The following is a 21458-nucleotide window of genomic DNA, read 5'->3' as shown; positions in this document are numbered from 1 at the left end:
AGAATATTGAAAATTTGAGGAGAAGAGAAAATGTTTGGATTAGTTTCTCATAAAATTTAAGGACATAAAGATAAGTCTTTTTAATAAAAGTAGAGCAACCTTGCTGCTGGTGCTCAAACAAAGGCAGATGGTGTGACAATGGTGTGAGTCTGTCTGTTTCGTGCAGTTCTAGGAGGAACGTTCCTCTCATTGGATAATTTAAATAGTATGAGTGGATACAGGTAATCCAAGCAGAAAGGAGATTAAAAAAAGAAAGAAAAGGAATCAAGTATTCAAGATGGAATTAGCAAGATGTGAGGAGGTTTCTGTGTTTCAGACTTCCTGCGCTGCCCCCAGAATGGCTAAACAGTATTCCACCCAAGGTTCTGTCAACACAGTTGACCCAGAAACTGTATTCCCAAATGGCGAATCTTTTATCTTTCCTAGGTATCTGTTCCACTGTAGTTTTCTACTGCGTAAATGTGAAAGTGTGTTGGTAAATATGATAGACCCTTCTATTAGAACATTAAGACCATTTCTTCAGTGTAAAAAATGAACGTAAAAATCACCATTAGAGCTGGGCGGTAGTGGTGCATGCCTTTAATCCCAGCACTCGGGAGGCAGAGGCAGGCGGATCTCTATGAGTTCGAGATCAACCTGGTCTACAGAGAGAATCCAAGAGAGGCTCCAAAACCACACAGAAAAACCCTGCCTTGGAAAACCAAAAGAACAAAAGAAAAAAATCATCATTACAGGCCCTAGAATGCTGAGAGTTCATAAATCTAAATCGGATGTTGTACATTTGGGGGGAAATGTGATCCATGTGTCATCTCCTCTCCTTCCACTTAGGCTAAGTGCATCACTGTCTAAATATCCTGGTCACCAATGCATAACCAAAGCCATTCCAGACACCCATGATTCATAAAACTCATGGTAAAACAGTTTAATTTCTAGTTTTGGTTCGGATACATACTAAGATTAGATATATGCATGAAGACCAGTATCTGAGCCTCCCTCTGAACTGTCTGCTGTAAGAGATTAAAACTAAAAGTTGCCAGAGTGGAAAGAGACAAAGCTCAGCACCTCCTTGTGCTGTCCCCACATGCAGATTTTTTTTTTTTTTTTTTTTTTTTGGTTTTTCGAGACAGAGTTTCTCTGTGGTTTTGGAGCCTGTCCTGGAACTAGCTCTTGTAGACCAGGCTGGCCTCGAACTCACAGAGATCCGCCTGCCTCTGCCTCCCGAGTGCCCACATGCAGATTTTGTGGAGCTAAAAAATTAGGCCTCAGAGCTAGAGTCCAATAAGCCCATGCAAGGCCCTACATTTGATCTGGAGCACTACAAAATAAATTAACTGGAAGATTTTTTTTTTAAATTGGGATTTCAAAAAAAGAAGTAAAAGCAGTTTTATACCAAGAACAGATTTGTTATAAATAATGATGTGAGTTTATTACAGGTATTATTTCATGAACAGACTCAACTATCAGAATTCATAAAAAAAAAGTTTTGAAGACATTAATTTTAAGCATTTTTGCTGGTCTGCTGTGAGTTCAACGTCACTGCTATAGAAATTATAATCTTGACTTCAGAATTTTCTCAAAGATTTCAATAATCCATTATTTGTGGACATAGTCACTATAAGTATGCATTTGGGTCAGTGAAAAACAGAAAGACTACATATTCTCCTCCCTCCTTCAAATAAGCCTGCATCTTTCCACAACACAAAATTGATAAGTGGAATCCACAAAATTCATTTTAAATATCAGTTAACTTATTTAAAATACTAATGTAAGTTAATATGCTGTTTCTCTTCTGTACCCCTATTTATAGAATAAATCCTATTTATTGTGAACTTTTATAACAGCATCTCTATAAAAGTGTATCAGAAATTTAAACAGGCAGCTCATTATTAAGTCCCGCTCACAAACCGCTGGTCGTGTCCTTCTACGTACATACTGCCATCCACCTATCATGGCTGTGGGACAATGATTCTGTACCCCGTAAAGATTTGTCACTTGTATTGTTTTAATAAAACGGTGATTGGCCAGTAGCCAGGCAGGAAGTATAGGCGGGGCAACCAGAACAGGAGAATTCTGAGAAGAGGAAAGGTACTGAGCGGAAAGGAGGCCACCAACATCAGCGCATTCCTCACAGCCATCATTTCTTCAGAATGCCCTCTCAGCACAGCACATGAACCTCTCTTTCTCTCCCATTTCACCGCCATTCACTTGCTTGTCATATTGACACCCGACCATATGGCGCCACAAGGCCCTAGGCAGTCATGTGGATGCTTCAGGCAGGCTGGACTGTGGAGACACAGGCTGCCAAGTGAGTGTCTTTTGCCCACCTACTGATCCTGGCAGTATTATCCATGCTAACTCTTCCTGTGGTTAATTTGACCCCTAAACATCACTTTAAAGGTACAACCTTCCACTCATTGTCCCCTTTCATTGACCATCTCATAATGCAAAATACACTCGGTCCAACTTGAGAAGTCTCCATAACCTTTCATAGCCGCACTGTTCAAAAACGCAAGCGGAGAGTCTCTTCTGAGACTTAAGCAACCTCTTACCCGTGAGTCCTGTAACATCACAAAACAAAGTACATATTTCCAACATACAATAACACACTCCTCCAAAATGAAGGAATGAGGGCATAGTGAGGAAAGACTGGATGAGATCACGAGCGAAACTCAACACAGAAAACATTCAACTCTGCAGATCCATGGCCATCATCAGGAGCTTGAGATGGACTCAGCTAGGCTCCCTAAGACTTAACTAGCCCCTTGCCTCCAGCTCTACTGCCTAAAGCACATAGAGTCTCTCTTTGGGCCACCTCCACTCCTCATATGCAGGTTTTCTCTGCAGAAGCCCCTTGGTCCTGACAATCTCAGCACTCTGGAGTTTGCTGCAACCTACTGTGAACAAAACCTCTTACAAAGAAGCTGTGTCTGCATTGAGTGGTTGACTGATCAGATTTTCAGTACTATGCAGATATTAGAATGTAGTAGGTCCAAAGCTAATTACCTTATTGTGAGCCGGTTTTAGTCCTCTAGAATAGCCATTCCTTGCTCACCTTTGTGTCTGAACTAACACCTTATGACTAATAGATGGGAACCTTCCAGAATCTATTAACTTAGCAGACCATTAGTGTTGGGAGCTGTGAACCCCCTCCCCCCCGCTCAGATCCTGAATTTCTGGTAAACAACTTGTAATGCTTGCAGCTGCTCTGAGCATGAGACCCTCAGGAGTTCCTGATGGCAGGGGAGTGGTTTCTGGTGCATTTGGCTGGGGCATGGCTATCGGTTAAGGATCTCTATATATAAGCGGCTCTGGTGCACAATATAGGGGCCATTCCTGTCTCAAGGATAACCTGTGTCTCTCTCTGTCTTTGAGTCTTTGTGTGTTTCAATCTTCAGCCCTCTGCTGAGTTCACAAACTGTATGGTGGCGCATAGAGCGCAGACGGGCATGATGCGCTACACACTAGCTTTTACTACCCATATGCAAAGTATCACCAGATCATATGGGGCCTAGAAAAAAAATCTTCCATCTTGCTGTAACTGCCTCTCTTATGTACCCGTCAATGTACTTTAACTTGCCATGATTTATTTGACTACACTTGTTCTATAAAACTATAAAATTTCATGAAATGGCTTCCACGTTGGGACACAAAATTTGGGGTAACCTAAGTCTGTGTTCCTAGGTCATAAATGATGGAGGTGGGTCTTGTATCTATTTGTTGCTTTCATTGGTTAATTAATAAAGAAACTGCTTGGCCCTCTGATAGGGTAGAATTTAGATAGGCGGAGTAAACAGAACAGAATGCTGGGAGAAAGAAGCCGAGTCAGGCAGTCGCCATGATTCTCCCACCTGACACAGACGCAGGTTAAGATCTTTTCTGGTAAGCCACCTTGTGGTGGTACACAGATTATTAGAAATGGGTTAGATCAATATGTAAGAGCTAGCCAATAAGAGGCTGGAACTAATGGGCCAGGCAGTGTTTAAAAGAATACAGTTTCCGTGTAATTATTTAGGGCATAAGCTAGCCAGGCAGCCGTGAGCCGGGGCAGCAGGAACACAGCCCGCCGCTCGCTCCTCACTACACATAATCACACAAAATAGATCCAGAAAAAAACTATTTCTTATTCCCTTTAAGATAAGAGTGGTGGTTTTTGGCATCCATAGTAGGCTTCACCTTCACAGCTTCACACAGTTAAACAGGAAAGCAGTGTTATTGCATCAACTAAATCAACGGGGCAGGCTTTATGGTACACAGATGAATCAAGGAGGCAGATTTAGCTAATCTTGGTAGGAGCAGTCTCTCTAGGAGAACAAACTCCAGGCTGTAAATATCTGTAGGAAGAAAGATACAGTGCATATTTTCTGCATATACTATCAACATTGGCACTCAAATCAGAAGGGGCGGCTTTATCATTTCCCTGAGCCCAGGAAAGACTTTGCTATTATGAGTCTAAGGCACCAAGATCTTCATGGCCCTGACTATGTCAAACAATACACATTTGCTCAGGGCTTCCTCCACAGCCCACTTCCACCCCTGCCCTAGAATGTCAGGGAGCCTGGCTTTATTAGGCAAATCCTTTAAGTAGAGGGTCTGCTATCAGTAATAAATTACTAAATTTATTCCAGTCTCATGGGGTTGTTACATGTTTCACTGTACAGGTACAAAAAAGAGGGTAATGTCCCAGGTCCCACAGAAAGTCAAGAACACTGACTGAAGTCTGTGCTTTCCCAAAGCCAAGCCTGTGTTCTGTGTCTTCCTCATATGCTGCCCTGAGAAGAAAAAAGCCTCCAACCATATGTGTAGGGGGGGGGGGATTTCTGTGGCATGTGTCACATGAATTGAGAAAAACAAACTTACCTACCCTTGAGAAAAACATGAGAATCCTACAGAGTCGAGACAAAGTTAGACATGAAGGATATCTTGTGCTATTTAAGGATTTTCACCCAATTGAAATTCTCCATAGAAAAGTAGCAGAACACCAAATAGAACTTCCTTGACTAGAAAGCAAAGAAACTTGCAGGAACAGCTGGATGAAGATGAGAGCTCTCAGCTGTTCCTATAGCCGTCCCTTTGCTCCTCCATCATGGACTCGAGCCCTCTGAAACCATAAACCCGATTATGAACTTCTGCTTATAAACTATGCCTTGGTTGTTGTGTCTTATCAAAGCAATAGAAAGGTTACTAAGACAGCCTCTATCTTTAAAATAGTTGTTAAATATATAAATGCAATCTGCTTCACCCAAATGAAGTTACTTATGTGTATCGGCTTTTAGGTATGATCTCTTGATATTGGATAACCAAAATGGAAGCTCATTTTGTAAAAATTTTTTCAAACTTATAGTTTTTAGAATAAAGTTAGCAGAATTGTACTGAATGATAGATAATAAAACTTTTTGACAAGGAAGGATCAGAGAGAATGGATGGCCAATTGTGAGCATTTTATCCAAGGTAGATATTATATGCATGTAGAACATATGAGCCAGTCATTTGTATCACAGACTATCTAGCTCAGGGTCTACATAATTCATCGAAACCTATCAGAACTCCTGTTTTCAGGAAGCCATAACTCATCAATATATTGCTTATCAATATTATCCACAGGTATAACTTTATATATTCACCTACAATATTGAAAAGTTGTCATGCCCCTTTTGAATTCTTTGAACATGAGTAACTGTCTTAGTTAGGGTTTCTAATGCTGTGAAGAAATATCATGGCCATGGCAACTCTTAGAAAGGAAAAACATTTCATTGGAATGGCTTATTTTCAGAGGCTTAGCCCATTATGATCATGGCAAGACATAGTGACATATAGGTGGACATGGCACTGGCTGTATCCTAATCAGATGACAACAGGAAGTGGTCTAAGATACTGGGCATGACTTAAGCATACATGAGATCTTAAAGCCCTCCTAAAGAGACACACTTCCTCCAACAAGGCTACACCTACTCCAACAAGGCTACACCTCCTAATAGTGCCAATTCCTATGAGCTTATAGGAACCAATTACATTCAAACTGCCACAATAATAAAAACACACCATATTTATAATCACATGACACAAAATTATGCAAAGATATGAACTTTATGGGGAGCACATCTTGCTCTTTCAAAATGAAGGTCAAGAACATAACTTAGTTTTTGTTCTCATACTCTGGGATATTATATATGTCTTCTTAAAGCAGTGTTTAGTGTTTTCTGGCTATCGTGCTTCATTCTTTGGTAAAGTCCACTTTTATAGTATTATTTTAAATCTTATTATGTAAATTGACCAATAGGATAAGATACATGTTAAATTGACTTGAAAAAGCCCAAATGTGTGAGGGATTGAGCTCTTCATAATTGTCTTCTTCTGTGCAAATAACTGGATTCCAGTTTATTAAATTGATGTGCTAATGCTTTACTTTAATAGAGTAACTTCATGTATTTAAAAGAAACCCATCCTTTTTAACTACTTTAAACAGTTACCCTAGCTTCCCTTATACACTACACTCCAAACTTTTAAAGAGCTATCCAGCCCTTAAAGTTTATCTGCATTAGCAAGTTTGCATTGTCTTGAAAACTGACTTCTTAACTTCATTTGAATGAATTATGGCTGAGAATATTAAAAAATCTTTGTCTTCCTTAGGCATCTTGATAACTTGCAAGTTGTACAGTTCTGGTTCAATATCCTTTTTCTTTCCTCCAATTCCTGTCACTGTTTCAAAATTAGGTGAACGGCTGGGTAACTCCTTTCATAAATCAAATAGCATTCTTCCTGTGGTTTCAATAGGGTAAGTCAAGCTTCGGAAACCAGCACGGATACTCAGAGTAACACTGTTCCAGGGACCCCAAGGAATGAAAGACTTGATGAAATTGGTCTCTATAAGTCACATCCCCACTCAGCATAATCGCAAGCTCTGCTGTGGTTGCAAACAATGAAACGCTTGAATCTTAAATCAGCCCTTCAATTACGGGAGCTGTCACTCCTCTCCTTGGCGGGTTTTTTTTTTTTCTGTCCCTGCAAAATCCCAGTTGCTTTTGCTACAGAGTTTTCAAATTCTTGCCCCCAAATTTCCCAGAGAACAGAAACTTCTTGTGAAACAGTGACTGTGGGCAAAAACTGAAAGAAGGGAAGGTTTCCCTCAAAATATAATCAACTTTTCCTTCCCTCCTAAGACTTTCTCCATAGAGATTCAAACATTCTGAAATCACTCCCATTTTTTTATAAAAAGACACATATATAGATCTTCATCTTGATCTCTATTTCCTAACCAAATTTCTAGAGTTATCTATATACACATAGTACCGAGAATAGAATCCAGGATGTCTCATGCTTTAATGGGTTCTCTACCACTGAGCTGTGTACCAGCCCTTCTTTCATTTTTCTTCATTAGGTAATTTTGGGTCCTTCTTCCATTGCTTTATTCAAACAACATTTGCTAAGATTATCAATAATATCAATGATAAATACAAAGGACTTTTCTGTTTTTTTTTAACGTGTCACGAATTTGCATGTTATCCTTGCGCAGGGGCCATGCTAATCTTCTCTGTATCATTTCAATTTTAGTATATGTGCTTCTGAAGTGAGCACATGGACTTTCTGTCTTTATGTGGCATGTGCCACAGAATGTGTGTTGACTTTAGAGGACAATTTGAAAGAGTTGGTTCTCTCCTTCTACCACATAGGTCCCAAGGATGGAATGTCAGTCTTGTCAGTGAGAACCTTTACCCGCTGAGCCATTCTGCCTATCCCCCATTTTATTCTTTCGTTTTCCTGGCCTCTGGATCATACAGTCCGAGGCATTTTTGTGTTTTTCCCTTCAGCTGCTTCCTTTTAATAATCTGTAGATAATTCTGGTGTACCAACCATTAAGTGCTGGCAATGAAATCCTGGAAATGAACTTTGAGAATCATCTCGGGACTCTCCACCTTCAGATCTGAATACTTTGCTTCTACTTTAAAAATTAATCCACTTCCTATCTCAGATGGCATTGCCTCTTACCAAGCAATCTCCATCCTTCCTATAATGACTTCATCTAGTTTCCCCATGTGTTTTGTCCCCTTCTAAGATGTTCTCCACAAAGAAAGAAGAGAAGTCCTTTAAATATGCAAAGGGGGCTGTGCAACCCTGACATCTTTGCATCAGCTTTTCCAGGGTTGCTATGGCATGTTATTAAAGACCTCCAAAGGGCTCCCAAGGTCTCTACCTGATCTGCATTCATTGCCTGCTGAATATGTACTCATTTATACTCATCAGATTCCAAAATTTAGCCTCTGACATCCACATGCATACCATACTAATGCATACTCACATCACAAACACACTTAGACACACACATACACACACACAAATACACAATAAGTCAGAATAAAGTTGTAGGATCTCCTCTTGGTGCCTACAAAAAAGGTCTCAATATACTCCTAAATAAATGAATGAAAATTATTAAAGGCATAGATGGGAAACTGGCAGAATTTGACTCCGTCTCTTCCTTGACATCAGAAGGAAGTATGTGGAAAGCTCAGTAAAATAAGGTTCTACTCACTCAAGCACTCCTCCAAACTAATTCCAAAAAGATGTTCCAAAATTGTGTGAAGTTAATTATCAGAAGAAAAAAAAGCAGGTCAAGATGTTCATGCCTTAAGATTGCTAGTTACCCTGGTTGTTTTTCTTAGGTCCCTGTCTAGAAGATCCTGATCTGACTCTATACCAAGGCTCTCGCATAGGATGAGCAGGTCATAAACCTTAGATGTTGACCCCACAGAATGTGTCTTCCCATCTAGACATTAACCCTCTCTCCCAAATTTTTCTGATCTGGAAGTAAGCTTTTCCTAGATCTATTTCAATGACAGTAATACTGACCCTATACATAATTCTAGCTCATGACCATAGTACATCTGTTTTGGGGTAGTATAGAGATGGCTGCCAAGGTTTGGGTTTGCACTAGGGGTTATTCACAGGCACATTCCGGAGGTTCTCCTACAAGAGAGGAGTGAGATCAAGGTAGATGCAAAGGGGTCAAGAGCTCCCATGTGTATCAGCTGAGTGAAAGACAATAGAGCTACAGCTGTACAGATGTCCAGCAGGTCATTAATTAGTTATTTATTCCTACAATAAAACTGATTTCTACCTCTCTCCATCTGCTCCAACATCAACCAGGACACTCTTCATGTCTCCTCCTGTCCTCAACATTTACAATGTGACTTATATCTCTCCCCCTCCCTTTCTCCCTTCCTCCCTCCCTCACTCTCTCTCTCTCTCACTGTCTCTGTTTCCCTCCCTCCATCTCTCTCTTTGCCTCTCTCTCTCTGTCTCTCTCTTTCTCTCTGTCTCTCTTGTTCTCTCTCTCTCTTCTGTATACAAAGTGTCTGGTAAGGTTTTGGAATCTTTCAGTCTTTGCGCTTGCTGGAACCCCTCTTTCTACAAAGCTATTTACCAACTTGTGTGGAACAACTCACACGCAGTCCATCCCCATGCTTTTCCTCTACTGTTCTCTTCCCCAGCTACAGCTGTGTCCTCTCAGTTACCCAGAAGAGTGTCCAAATTTGGAGACCCCACCTATCTATCTCATTAAGTCTCTGAGATTGCTCAAAGAATATTTAACTGCTCTTTTCTCTGAATTTCCATGGCAGAAATGTCAAGCAATTTCACTTATGGGCCACATGATCAGAAATTAACTGTATGGGTCCCATTAATTTTTTATAACTGGGGCAAGAACTCGCCTTTTTAGCTATTCAGAAATATAGATTTAAAAGCAGTCTCAAGAAAAGTCAACTTTATTTAGATATAAGTACTGACCTAGCCTTAGCATTAATCATTAATCACTTTTCTGTCAAGTGAATGAGCACTGGCATTTAGCAAAATGAACAATCTTTCCAAGTAACAAGATGTGTTCTGTCAAGATACAGTTAAATTCCAACTCCGGATTTTCCTCATTACGTGATGCTTTTTCATTTCTTTTGCAATAGTCCCATTACTGAAAAGGTCCTTTCACAGAGATGATCAGAAACATTGTCTAGAACCCATGACCTATCTAGCTACAGGTTTTGACCTGATAACACTGCCAGGGATGAGTTTCATCTTGTGGGGGTGAGACTTGGATCTGCTCAGAAAGTGGTTGGTTACTCCCCATTGTTCATGCCACTACTGCATCAGGAAGCATGTCTGGGCAGGTCAGTCATTACTGTAGCTCCCAGGGGTCACAGATGAGTGTTTGATGATGACTTTTCTCCTCTTTTTAGACATAAGCCCTAAGGGAGAACCTATTACTACTATTTTAATAAATGGGCATAGCATTAAATAGACTCCTAATGACTTATTCTACCTATGGATGATTTCATCTATCAACCCTCACCTGAGCAACTTCTGTTGTAATAGATGGTGATTAATACAGAGACCCACAACGTGCCAGGATGTACAGAATAAGATACTGCAAAGTGTTCAGTCCTAAATGAAACATATATGCCTCAGCCCCTGCTCCTAAGGCTAGGGATCATGGCAGAAGAGGAGGAGAAAGAATGCAAGCCAAAGGCAGTGAGAAACTACAAGGAATCAGTGTCTTTTTCATACAGCAAGGAAGCTACACCTATGAGCTCACAGTGCTTTGGACAGCATGTACACACCCTGGGCAAGACCAAGTCAGACCCTGTAAGGAGATGGAAGTGGGGCATACAATTCCACCTCTGGCTGTGAAGCTTTTGGAAATGATTAGCTGCTTCTGGAAGACAGAGAGACAGATTTCTATAAGATGTAGTCCTAAGGAAGCCAATCACTCCCCAGGAGGCCATACATCCAAGAATATTTGGATAGCATGAATTAGTCTTGTTAAGTTAAAAAAAATAAAAGAAGACACAAATTGGGGTGGATCTGGGAAGAGTTAGAAGGGGAATGAATATGATCAAAACTTTTAAAAAAACTAATAAAAATTTTAATAATTTTTTTTCCTGGGGATATACTGTATAGCAAGTTTTTTTTTTCAGAAAAGCATCAAGATTCTTATTGTCTCATCTTCCAAACTTTGAGAGCATTTCTGAGTGGGCACAGCTGGGTTTCAGCCCTTTTCATTCACTTCAGCCTAAGTACTCCTCACCGCTCTACACCACGCACATGAAGTTTTATACTAAGGTAAGCCTCCAGAGCCTGAGAAATAGCCTCTGCTTAGTCAGCTGAGACATTCATGAAGGCATTTCTATGTTCCCTGTAATTACAATCACCTACCAAGAAATAAATAGTAACACACATACACGCACACACGCACACACACACACACACACACACACACACACGGCTCTTAATACACGTGACAATGTCTTCACACTCTCCTCCCTTCCCTCTCACCAAAAAGAGTCACTAATAGTTGTGGATGACCTTTTAATCAATGCTTCCTGACACGCTACATTAGGTATGTTTTCAGTGCAAATATATGAAACAGTCACCCACTGACAAAGGCACATAACAATTTGCTGTATAACATCTAGAAAGGAAAATCTAATAATAAAAAACTGGGGAAGGTAAATGCCATTAATTCTGTTGTAGAGACAAATTTTCCTTTTTGCAAATTCATCCATCACTTCCAGCCTGGCATATTATGTATACCTAAATTTTAAACTTGGACTTTTATGATTTTGATTAGCTGAGTTACAGTCAAAGGAAGAAACAATAAGCAAGGGAAAAAATTTCCAACAGAAATCTACAAAAAGCTTTTTTTTCATTTATTATGAAGTGGATTAAGGGTATTGAGAAGTCATTTACTTTTTTCACACATTATTTTGATAAAAAGCTACCTGTCCTGGTCTCTGAAGCTAACCCTTTTGCCATTGAGTAAGTGGATTTAATCTGGTTCTATTTCACTCTGACAAGATATTTTACCACTTTATATTAAACGGCCTTAGAGAACATCTATGCCTTAACCTAAAATAATTATATTTAAACACAGTTTCCTGTCCTGTAGCTCAAACAACTGGGAATCATAAGCTGGTGAGACACTGCTGTTATTAAAGGGGGCAAAAGAAGATTCTGCTAGTCAAAGAGGGAAAAGGGGATGTAGAAATTCACTATTTTTTTAATCTTCTTCTGAATCTGACATGCTTAATGGTTATCCCTTTCTCATCAATTAAACTTTTCATGAAAGTTATCCTTTCTTAGAAGTTCCTCTTCCAATTATTTTCTTTTGTTTTTTGTTGTTTTTTTCCAAGTCCCTTTAGAGACTTAGACTAAGAAGAGGCAAATGGTGAAGTCAGACAATAGTGCCTGTGTTTTCAATATAAAATATTAATGAGATTGTTCAAAAGAGAAGTTTGCATTCAGGAAGGAGGTAAAATGTCACACCATGTTTACTGAAGGTGAGGGGGATCCTAAGAGTTCTAGAAAATGGAAATGTCATGAAATCAATTTAATTATATGGATAGATACCTTGTTCCACAGAAGCAAATGAGATAACCCATCATTTTAAGGGTGTTTCACAAACTATTTCATACTAAGAAAGCATCCCCTTGTATATAAAAAAATGCATGTATATGTTTGATATAAAATATATTTTTTTATTTTGTACAATTCAAGTCTTGGCTTACCTTGGCGTAACTGTGCACACTGTGCCTATAGGCCTAACATTAGTGAATCCCATTACAAAACCAATACACAAATAGTTTCCCATTAAAAATACGCCACAGACAAAGTCTTATAGCTTGATATAGAAGAAATACCCTAGAATGTCAGAGAGGCCAGAAAGTTTCCATTTTCTGGGGTGAAAAAAGAAAAATCCACCCTCAAAGGTATGTTTATTTGAATTATATTTCAAAAGTCCTCAAATGGAGTCAGGCAGTCAGGGTTAACACTAGGGATCAATGAAAATGCGACCGATGGAGCAAGTCAGTGAAGGGTTAGCTACTCGCACTGCATTTTGACATTGTAAGATGGTTCTCAAACTTGAAGCAGGAAAATAAAAAAGACTAAGCACCACAGAGAAGAGAGAGATCTTTACAAAAGAACGTGTCACCATTTTTACAAATGCCCAGGAAAGAATACTCTTTTAATAAGCACAGTTATCTTGGGTGCGAACAAGAGTGATCCATCATTCTGGCCTCGTCAGCGAAAATACACCTTAAGATCTTCAGACGTACGTGGTTCAGAACCAAAGATTCACCTGTTCATTTACAAGTTATGTAGCAAGTGCTGACTTTACAGTGGGAACTATGGTCATGAGGGAGACGCTGGGAACAAAACGCTCAGTGTTCACTCTAGTGAGAAAAATAAGCCAACATACAATTGCAGACTAGTTCGATAACTCTTTATTAAGTGAGTCACTCAACCTTGTTCCTGTGGACTCTGCAATATAGTGCTCCTGACTCTTCAATAAGCCACAACCTCTACCCAGAGCTAATAAGCAGTGGTCAAATTTACGTGTTACTCTTGTAACACTATTAGCGTGATCCAGGTTCTTTATAAGTGAATATGTCCAGTTTAATACCCACATGTGCTAAGCTGTGGTCTAAACCATGAACCTCATTCCATGTGGCTCTGACTGAAATAGCTACTTACTATCTTTTATTGACAATTCATATGTGCAAGAAAAATCTGTTTCTCCAAAACAACCATCTTTAAATGAAAACATTTCTGTAGGGGATTTGTATCACAGGTATATGTTAGCTTTCAGCTTGTTTTATACTGCCAATTCTCACATTTCAATGAGTATAAGAATCCCACATGAAGAGTATTTAAAATGCAGATTCCTAGGCCATACTCTTAGGGATTCATATCCAAAAGGGACAAGGAGAGGATCCAGAAAGGGGTACTTTCAAGTGTCCCACATGGTTCTAATATGGTTATATCCAAGGGCATATTTTGAAAAACATTTGTCAAAAAAAAAAAAAAACAAATACTGGGGCTGGAGAGATGGCTCAGAGGTTAAGAGCACTGCCTGCTCTTTCAAAGGTCCTGAGTTCAATTCCCAGCAACCACATGGTGGCTCACAACCATCTATAATGAGATCTGGGGCCCTCTTCTGGTGCTGCAAGCAAAAGACTGTACACATAATAAATAAATTTAAAAAATAATAAAAATAACAAATACTGCCAAGGAAGCTACAGCATTTACATATACACTTATACACTACTTATATGCAAATTAGAGGAGTCTCAATGGAAATCAGTATGGAGTTTCATCAAGAAACTAAAAACCAATAACATATGATGCAGTAATACTACCTCTGTATATACACCCAAAAGAATCTATGCCTGTACACACTCATGTTTACTGTGATGTTAGTCATAATGTTCAGCTTATGGAATTAGCCTAAATGCCCATAAACAGATGAATGCATAAAGAAAACATGGCATGTATGTATATCCACAAGAAGTTTTCTTAGGACATAAAGAATAAAATTATGACATTTGCAGGGACATAGATGAAACTAAAGAACATCATGGTAAGAAAAATAAGATAGGTTCAAAAAGACAAAAGTCACATGTTTTCTCTTATATATTGGGTCTAGATTTAATATATGTTGACATAAATCAGAAATATTAACATATAATGTATATATTATTTTAAGTATATATTTATATACTTTGTAATTATATATGCAAACCCTTCAAATCTAGTTGTATAATAAGCATATAAAAGTAGAGGAGGATATTGCATATGTCAGAATGGTTAAGGTATTAAAACAAGGTTGGATGCTGTTGTTGAGGATATTCAATAACAGGAATATTCATTCATTGCTTGTGGGAGGGCAACCTTGTACAATCACCATGGTAATCACTGTGGAAGTTCTTCAGGAAGATGGAAACCAATCTCCTCTATGATCCAGCTGTACCATCTGGGGTGTATATATAAAGAATGCTTTATGTATACAAAAAAAAAGTAGAGGAGGAGCTCTTTGAGATGAGGAAGAAGAACAGGAGAAGGAAGAAGACAACATAGATAAATAGGAAGTGAAGAGAAGCAAAGTATTTGATACACATAAATAAAAATATAATAAACCCATCATTGTGTACACTGACTATTTAACACAGCACTAAAAATGGTATATCGCGTATTTGAAGTTTGCCTTGGTCTGGAGGTAATAAATGTTCCCTGTGATCTAATCAGTAGCATTTACAGACTCAGCATGATTACAGTTTGAAAACTGAGCTTTAGTAGGAGGCCACCACTTTGCTCATGCATTTCCTTCACCATGACTAAGAAGATCCAGCCACTTGTGCCATTATGCAGCCCATGGCATTGACCTTCACTGCTCCAAGAAGCTTCGCTAAAATGATCCAAATTCATAGTATTTTTTTCAATCCTGTATCTAGAATAGTTAAATGGATTATTGTGCACACTACTTCTGCATAAATGCCACTATCACTAGCTTCTCATTACAGTCAGGATAGACGCTTGAAATTACATAACAAACATTATTATGTTCTTTTAGGATCTAGGTAATACTAGACATAGATCAAATGAGTCCACTGTACTGGCACTGGGCAGAGCACACACCCAGTGTCTCCTTCTAAACTAAATTGACCTTGCACACATCAAATGTATATTTGCTCTGGATATGAGCATGGATAAAACTATAAAAGAGTCATACGTCACTAGAGGTAAATGGGAACATGAGAAATGCCCAGGTCTAAAGACAGTTGATACCACAATAGAAAAAGAAGGAACATTGCCAAACTCTTTTAATGAGGCTACAATTACCCTGATACCCAAACCACATGAAGACATTACTAAGAAACAGAAGTACAGACCAATCTCACTCATGAACATTGATGCAAAAATAAAATACTGGCAAACTGCATCCAAGAACACATTATAACCATCATCCACCATGATCAAGTTGGCTTCATCTCAGAGATGCAGGGATGGTTCGACATACAAAAATATGTCAATGTAATTCACCATATAAACAAACTGAAAAATAAAAACTATATGATCAACTCATTAGATGCTGAGAAAGCTTTTGAGAAAATACAACATTCCTTTATGATAAAGGTCTTGGAGAGAGCAGGGATACAAGGAACATAGCTAAACATAATAAAGGCAATATACAGCAAGCCAACATCAAACTAAATGGAGAGAAACTCAAAGCAATCCCACTGAAATCAGGAACAAGACAAGGTTGTCCACTCTCTCCATATCTATTCAATATAGTTCTTGAGGTCCTAGCTAGAGCAGTAAGACAATAAAAGGAGATCAAGAGGATTCAAATCAGAAAAGAAGAAGTCAAACTCTCACTGTTTGCTGATGATATGATAGTTTACATAAGCGATCCCAAAAATTCTACAACTCATTAACACTTTCAGTAATGTAGCAGAATACAATATTAACTCAAAAAAATCAGTATCCCTCCTGTACACAGATGATAAAAGGGCTGGGAAAGAAATCAGAGAAACATCACCCTTCACAATAGCCACAAATAGCATAAAATATCTCAGAGTAACTCTAATCAAACAAGTGGAAGACTTGTATGACAAGAACTTTAAATCTTTGAAAAAAGAAATGAAAGAATACACCAGAAAGTGGAAAGATCTCCCATGCTCTTGCATAGGTAGAATTAACAGTAAAAATGGCAATCTTAACAAAAGCAATCTACAGATTCAATGCAATGCCCATCAAAATCTCAGCAAAATCCTTCACAGATCTTGAAAGAATAGTACTCAACTTCATACGGAAATGCAAAAAAAAAAAAAACAGAATAGCCAAAACAATCCTGTACAATAAAAGAACTTCTACTACAGAGCTACAGTACTGAAAACAGCCTAGTATTGGCATAAGAACAGACAGGAGGACCAATGGAACCAAATAGAAGACACAGGTATTAGTCCACACACCTATGAACACCTGATTTTGGACAAAGAAGCAAAAAATATCAAATGGAAAAAAAGAAAGCATATTTAACAAATGGTGCTGGCATAATTGGCTATCAAAATACAGAAGAATTAAAATAGACCCATATCTATCACCATGCACAAAACTCAAGTCCAAATGGATCAAAGATTTCAACATAAAGCCAGGAACACTGAACCTTATAGAAGAGAAAGTGGAAAGTACACTTGAAAGCATTGGCACAGGAGACCACTTCCTAAATATAATCCCAGCAGCACAGACACTGAGAGAAACAATTAATAAATGGGACCTCCTGAAACTGAAAAGCTTCTGTAAGTAAAGGAGATGGTCAACAAGACAAAACGACAGCCTACAGAATGTGAATAGATCTTCACTAACCCCACATCAGACAGAGGTCTAATCTCCAAAATATACAAAGAACTCAAGAAATTGGTCATCAAAAGAACAAATAATCCAAATTAAAAAAATGGAGTACAGCCCTAAACAAAGAACTCTTAACAGAGGAACCTAAAATGGCTGAAAGACACTTAAGGAAATGTTCAATGCCCTTAGTCATCAGAGAAATGAAAATTAAAACAACTCTGAGATTCCATCTTACACCTGTAGGAGTGGCCAAGATCAAAAACACTGATGACAACTTATGCTGGAGAGGTTGTGGGTTAAAGGGAATACTCCTGCATTGCTGGTAGAAATGCAAGCTGGCACAGCCACTTTGGATGTCAGTGTGGCGATTTCTCAGAAAATTAGGAAACAACCTTCCTCAAGACCCAGTAATACCACTTTTGGGTATATATCCAAAGGATGCTCAATCGTGCCACAAAAACATGTGCTCAACTATGTTCATAGTAGCATTATTTGTCATAGCCAGAACCTGGAAACAACCTAAATGCCCTTTGCCCAAAGAATGGATAAGGAAAATGTGGTACATTTATACAATGGAGTACTACACAGCAGAAAAAAATAATGACATCTTGAAATTTGCAGACAAATAGATTGAGCTAGAAAACATTATATTGCATGAGGTAACTCAGACCCAGAAAGACAATTATCACATGGACTTACTCATAAGTGGTTTTTAAACATAAAGCAAAGAAAACCAGCCCACAAATCACAATCTCAGAGAACCTAGACAACAATGAGGACCCTAAGAGAAACACACATGGATCTAATCTACATGGAAAGTAGAAAAAGACAAGATCTCCTGAGTAAATTGGGAGTATGGGGACCATGGGAGAGGGTTGAAGCAGAAGAGAGAAAAATGTATAGCTCAATAAAATCAATTAAAAAAAGACAGTGGATACAAGGAAGCCTCAGCATTTCTGAGTAGGACATGTAGATATAACAAGCATATCATAGAGAATCTAATCTGTTGCTTCACAAGGTCAAAATGATGACAGCGATACTAAGAACTTCACCTTCTAATGCCAACTGCAGAAAATCAAGGCTTAGACACCTCCATAGCTTACTATGATGAAGTAAAAATCAGTCCTGTACCATATGCATGGATCATTCCAGTACCAAGGTCTCTCCCTCAACCAACCTTGAAGACAACAAGGAGAAAGGCAGATGGGGATGGTGCGCCTAATGAAGAAAGACCAGCTTTCTCTCCAACACCTACCTGTTAGCTGATTCCCTAGGTTCCCTTAGTATACAGCATGAGGCTTGATGATGATTAGATGTGACCCACATGCCATTAGCTCCCTTTCAGCAGTCTCCATCATTGCCAGCATAGCATCATACCACCAGATGATAGCTCCTGCAGTCAGAGATGCCATTATCTTCTACACCAACTTCACACCCCTGTGACTGTGAGTCTAATACTTAACAGCTATTTTTAGCTTTCATCGTTTCATTATTTTAGAACTCTCTCTTGACAGTTGTCTTAAGAATAAAAATCCCCTACGCACTTGGTAAATTAATTTGAAGCCTATGCTACAACGTCTGATTATTACTTCAGCGATGGGACATGGCTCTTCTGAGACACACCAACTGGGCACTTCTTGAAACTAATGCAGTGTGAGCTATTTGTGAAGTGGGGAAAAGACTCTGGTCCTCTTACTATCCATTTGCCTAGAAATAGTAAGAGAGAAAATACCCCAAATTTAGTATTCTGTGACTCCAGAGAGGTCAAGCAATTCAATAACTCATTTTTGTGTCACACACTAAATGACGCCTTTTAGACACAATACCATTCTGTCCCCATCACATCATCCACACGTGCAAAGATGAGAGGCAGCATCCATTTATTTTCAGGGTTTCTTTGGCCTGCTATGATGTGCGGTGCGATGGTTAGTGATATTGCAATCCATGATTTATTATGCTTGTCACAAAAACAGAGAACTTCAGGCAATGTAAAACAGAGAAGGATCTTGGCCATGAAGTCCAAAGGATAACCACATATACTAACGTATCCTGTGATGCTACTGTGGAAAAACTGTACTTTGGTTTCCATGCCAACCACAGCCTCAGCCAAGTTTAACGAAATCCTTCACAAGTATACAGGAGCTATTGCATAAGGGAGACCCTCACCAGACTTGGGATAATCTAGACTAGGTTCACGGTCTAGTTTTGCCACTTGCCAGCTGGGTGGTCTTGAGCACGTACCTCAAAAATCCTCACTGCCTCAGTTTCCTCATTTATAAAATTGGTAGACAAAATTTTAATCCTCAGAAGTTTAAGGTTAGAAAATATTTGTGTGAGCACATAAGATAGGTGTTAGTGAAGAGATGCTCTTGATCATTAACCTTCTCAAAACTGTATCAGTGAGCCTCTTTCCCAGTCCTCCTCTGCTCCTTGCTTTAACTGTGACATCGTCCCCAAACATAAATGAAGTGACCCCGTCACCAGTAAAGAAACAAATCCTGGAGCAGTTCCTTCTTGTCTGACAGTTGGTTTGCACATGCTTCACTGGCTTTACTGTTTAGCCGTGAAACCTTCATCATAAGTGTCATTTGGCTTTAACTTTGCAATAAGGTAATTATAGTGCCAGGCTTATTAAAAACAGACGCCATCACAGGAGACTTTGACAGATGTTGGCTGGAGTTCTAACTTGACAGGCAAGTGGGATGAGCAAGTGCACGGCAGAGCTAAAGACATTATATTGCAAATGCTGTTTATTTTCTGTCAGCCATAAGCTATGTAGTAAATAACACATTATAAAAGAGATCCAGAAATAACATTAAGCCAAAATGGAACCATCAATTATTCTCTCTTCTTTAGCTCTCAAAAGATCTTTCCCCCTTCACTGTTGGTCCTTGGACCCTTATTCATTAATTGCTTTTTTTTTCCTGACTCCCCTGTCCTGCTTCAATGCCTATCAATCATTGTAAAACAGAAAAAGATAAAATGTTACTATTCTGAAACTAATGTAAAAATGGTATTTAAATAAATTTGCTTTTGCCATCCAGCCAACTCTCTCCAACCTCTAAGCAAGAGTTTGAAGTTCCCGTGGCAAATGTTATTGGTAGAGGGTGTGTATTTTTAGAAGTCACACATTTTAGGCACTAGGCAGTGTCCAGCATTAGACTAATCTCTCCATAGCAAGTTGGACGTAAATTTCAAGTACGCTCTGGAAGGTAGTTCAAAGTTTTCCTTAACAAAGCACCTTGGAAACATTTTCCTATGATGCTGATCACCCAGAATTCCAGATGAGCCACCCCTGTCAGAAGAATGACAATGATTGGAGCAAATGCAGAGGAGAGAAAGAAAATCGTAAGTCAAATTTACCACATAACCCAAATCAGCCACACTGGCAGCCCCACCCCTACTAACGCCTTAGAAAGGCACATAAATTATAATGGGTTCTTTTCCCATGATTCTTTCTGAATCTATTTTTAGTAACTAAAGATCTGTCACATGTCCAACATCATGCTATATAGCAGTCACCTAAGTGAGTCATTCATCCAAATATTCTGAGTACCCGATATGCATGACAAATTGGGCATCTAATCGTGACTAAAACAGTAATGTACCCAATAGTGCATTTTCTAGATGCGTTCTTGAGAGACTAAAGAGTAACTTGGAAAACTCTTGGTTTCTCCAGGATAAACCCCATTGGGCATACTTAATCTTGTCAATTTATCACATGTTCCTTGGTGAGCATATCACAGTTTTAGGTGAAACTCATGGGCATAGGAACCTCTGGTTACTTCCACACTGTCTAAGTAGGTCAAACCAGAACTGACAGAATTAAATGAAATAAAATTAAGGAATGTTTGATTTCATCAATGAGTACTATCATTGTGATTTAGTGAGCTACTCTATACATAATAAAGATATACAATAACAAGCACAAGACAATTCATCTCATTGGATGTAGGCAGTATTCCAGGTTCTCTAAGATACCAGATTTTTACTGGCTGTATTACCTGACTGAAGATTTACATTGGGGTAAGTGCAGTGGGCACTTTGTGGGCCAGTCAAAGTTATTCATTTATTAAAACAGCAACAACAAAAGAAAGCTACTCAATACCTTGTCAACTTTTCTATGGATATCACAGTCACTGATGCCAGGTTATAAATAATAACAAATTATAGTGCGTTTTATTAGAAGATTTCAAATTGTTTTCATCCCTGGAGATAAACGGAAACCATGATTGGATACCATGATTGGACTAAAAATCTAGGAAGCAAAGCATTAATCGGACTAT

The 21458-nt window shown here is 38.8% G+C and overlaps 1 non-coding gene across 1 annotated transcript; it reads right to left on the bottom strand.

Moving 5' to 3' along the window:
• Positions 1-7465: 7465 nt before the first annotated feature.
• LOC121452644 lies at positions 7466-7572 on the bottom strand. The gene has a single exon (XR_005974888.1). It is a non-coding gene; the product is annotated as a U6 spliceosomal RNA (small nuclear RNA).
• Positions 7573-21458: the final 13886 nt, after the last annotated feature.

This window comes from Microtus oregoni, unplaced genomic scaffold (assembly GCF_018167655.1).
Source record: "Microtus oregoni isolate MIOR12 unplaced genomic scaffold, Mior012 000009F_ref0000495, whole genome shotgun sequence".
NCBI classification, from domain to species: Eukaryota; Metazoa; Chordata; class Mammalia; order Rodentia; family Cricetidae; genus Microtus; species Microtus oregoni.
Note: the sequence above shows the minus strand (reverse complement) of the source record. Positions and strands in the feature narration are given on the sequence as shown.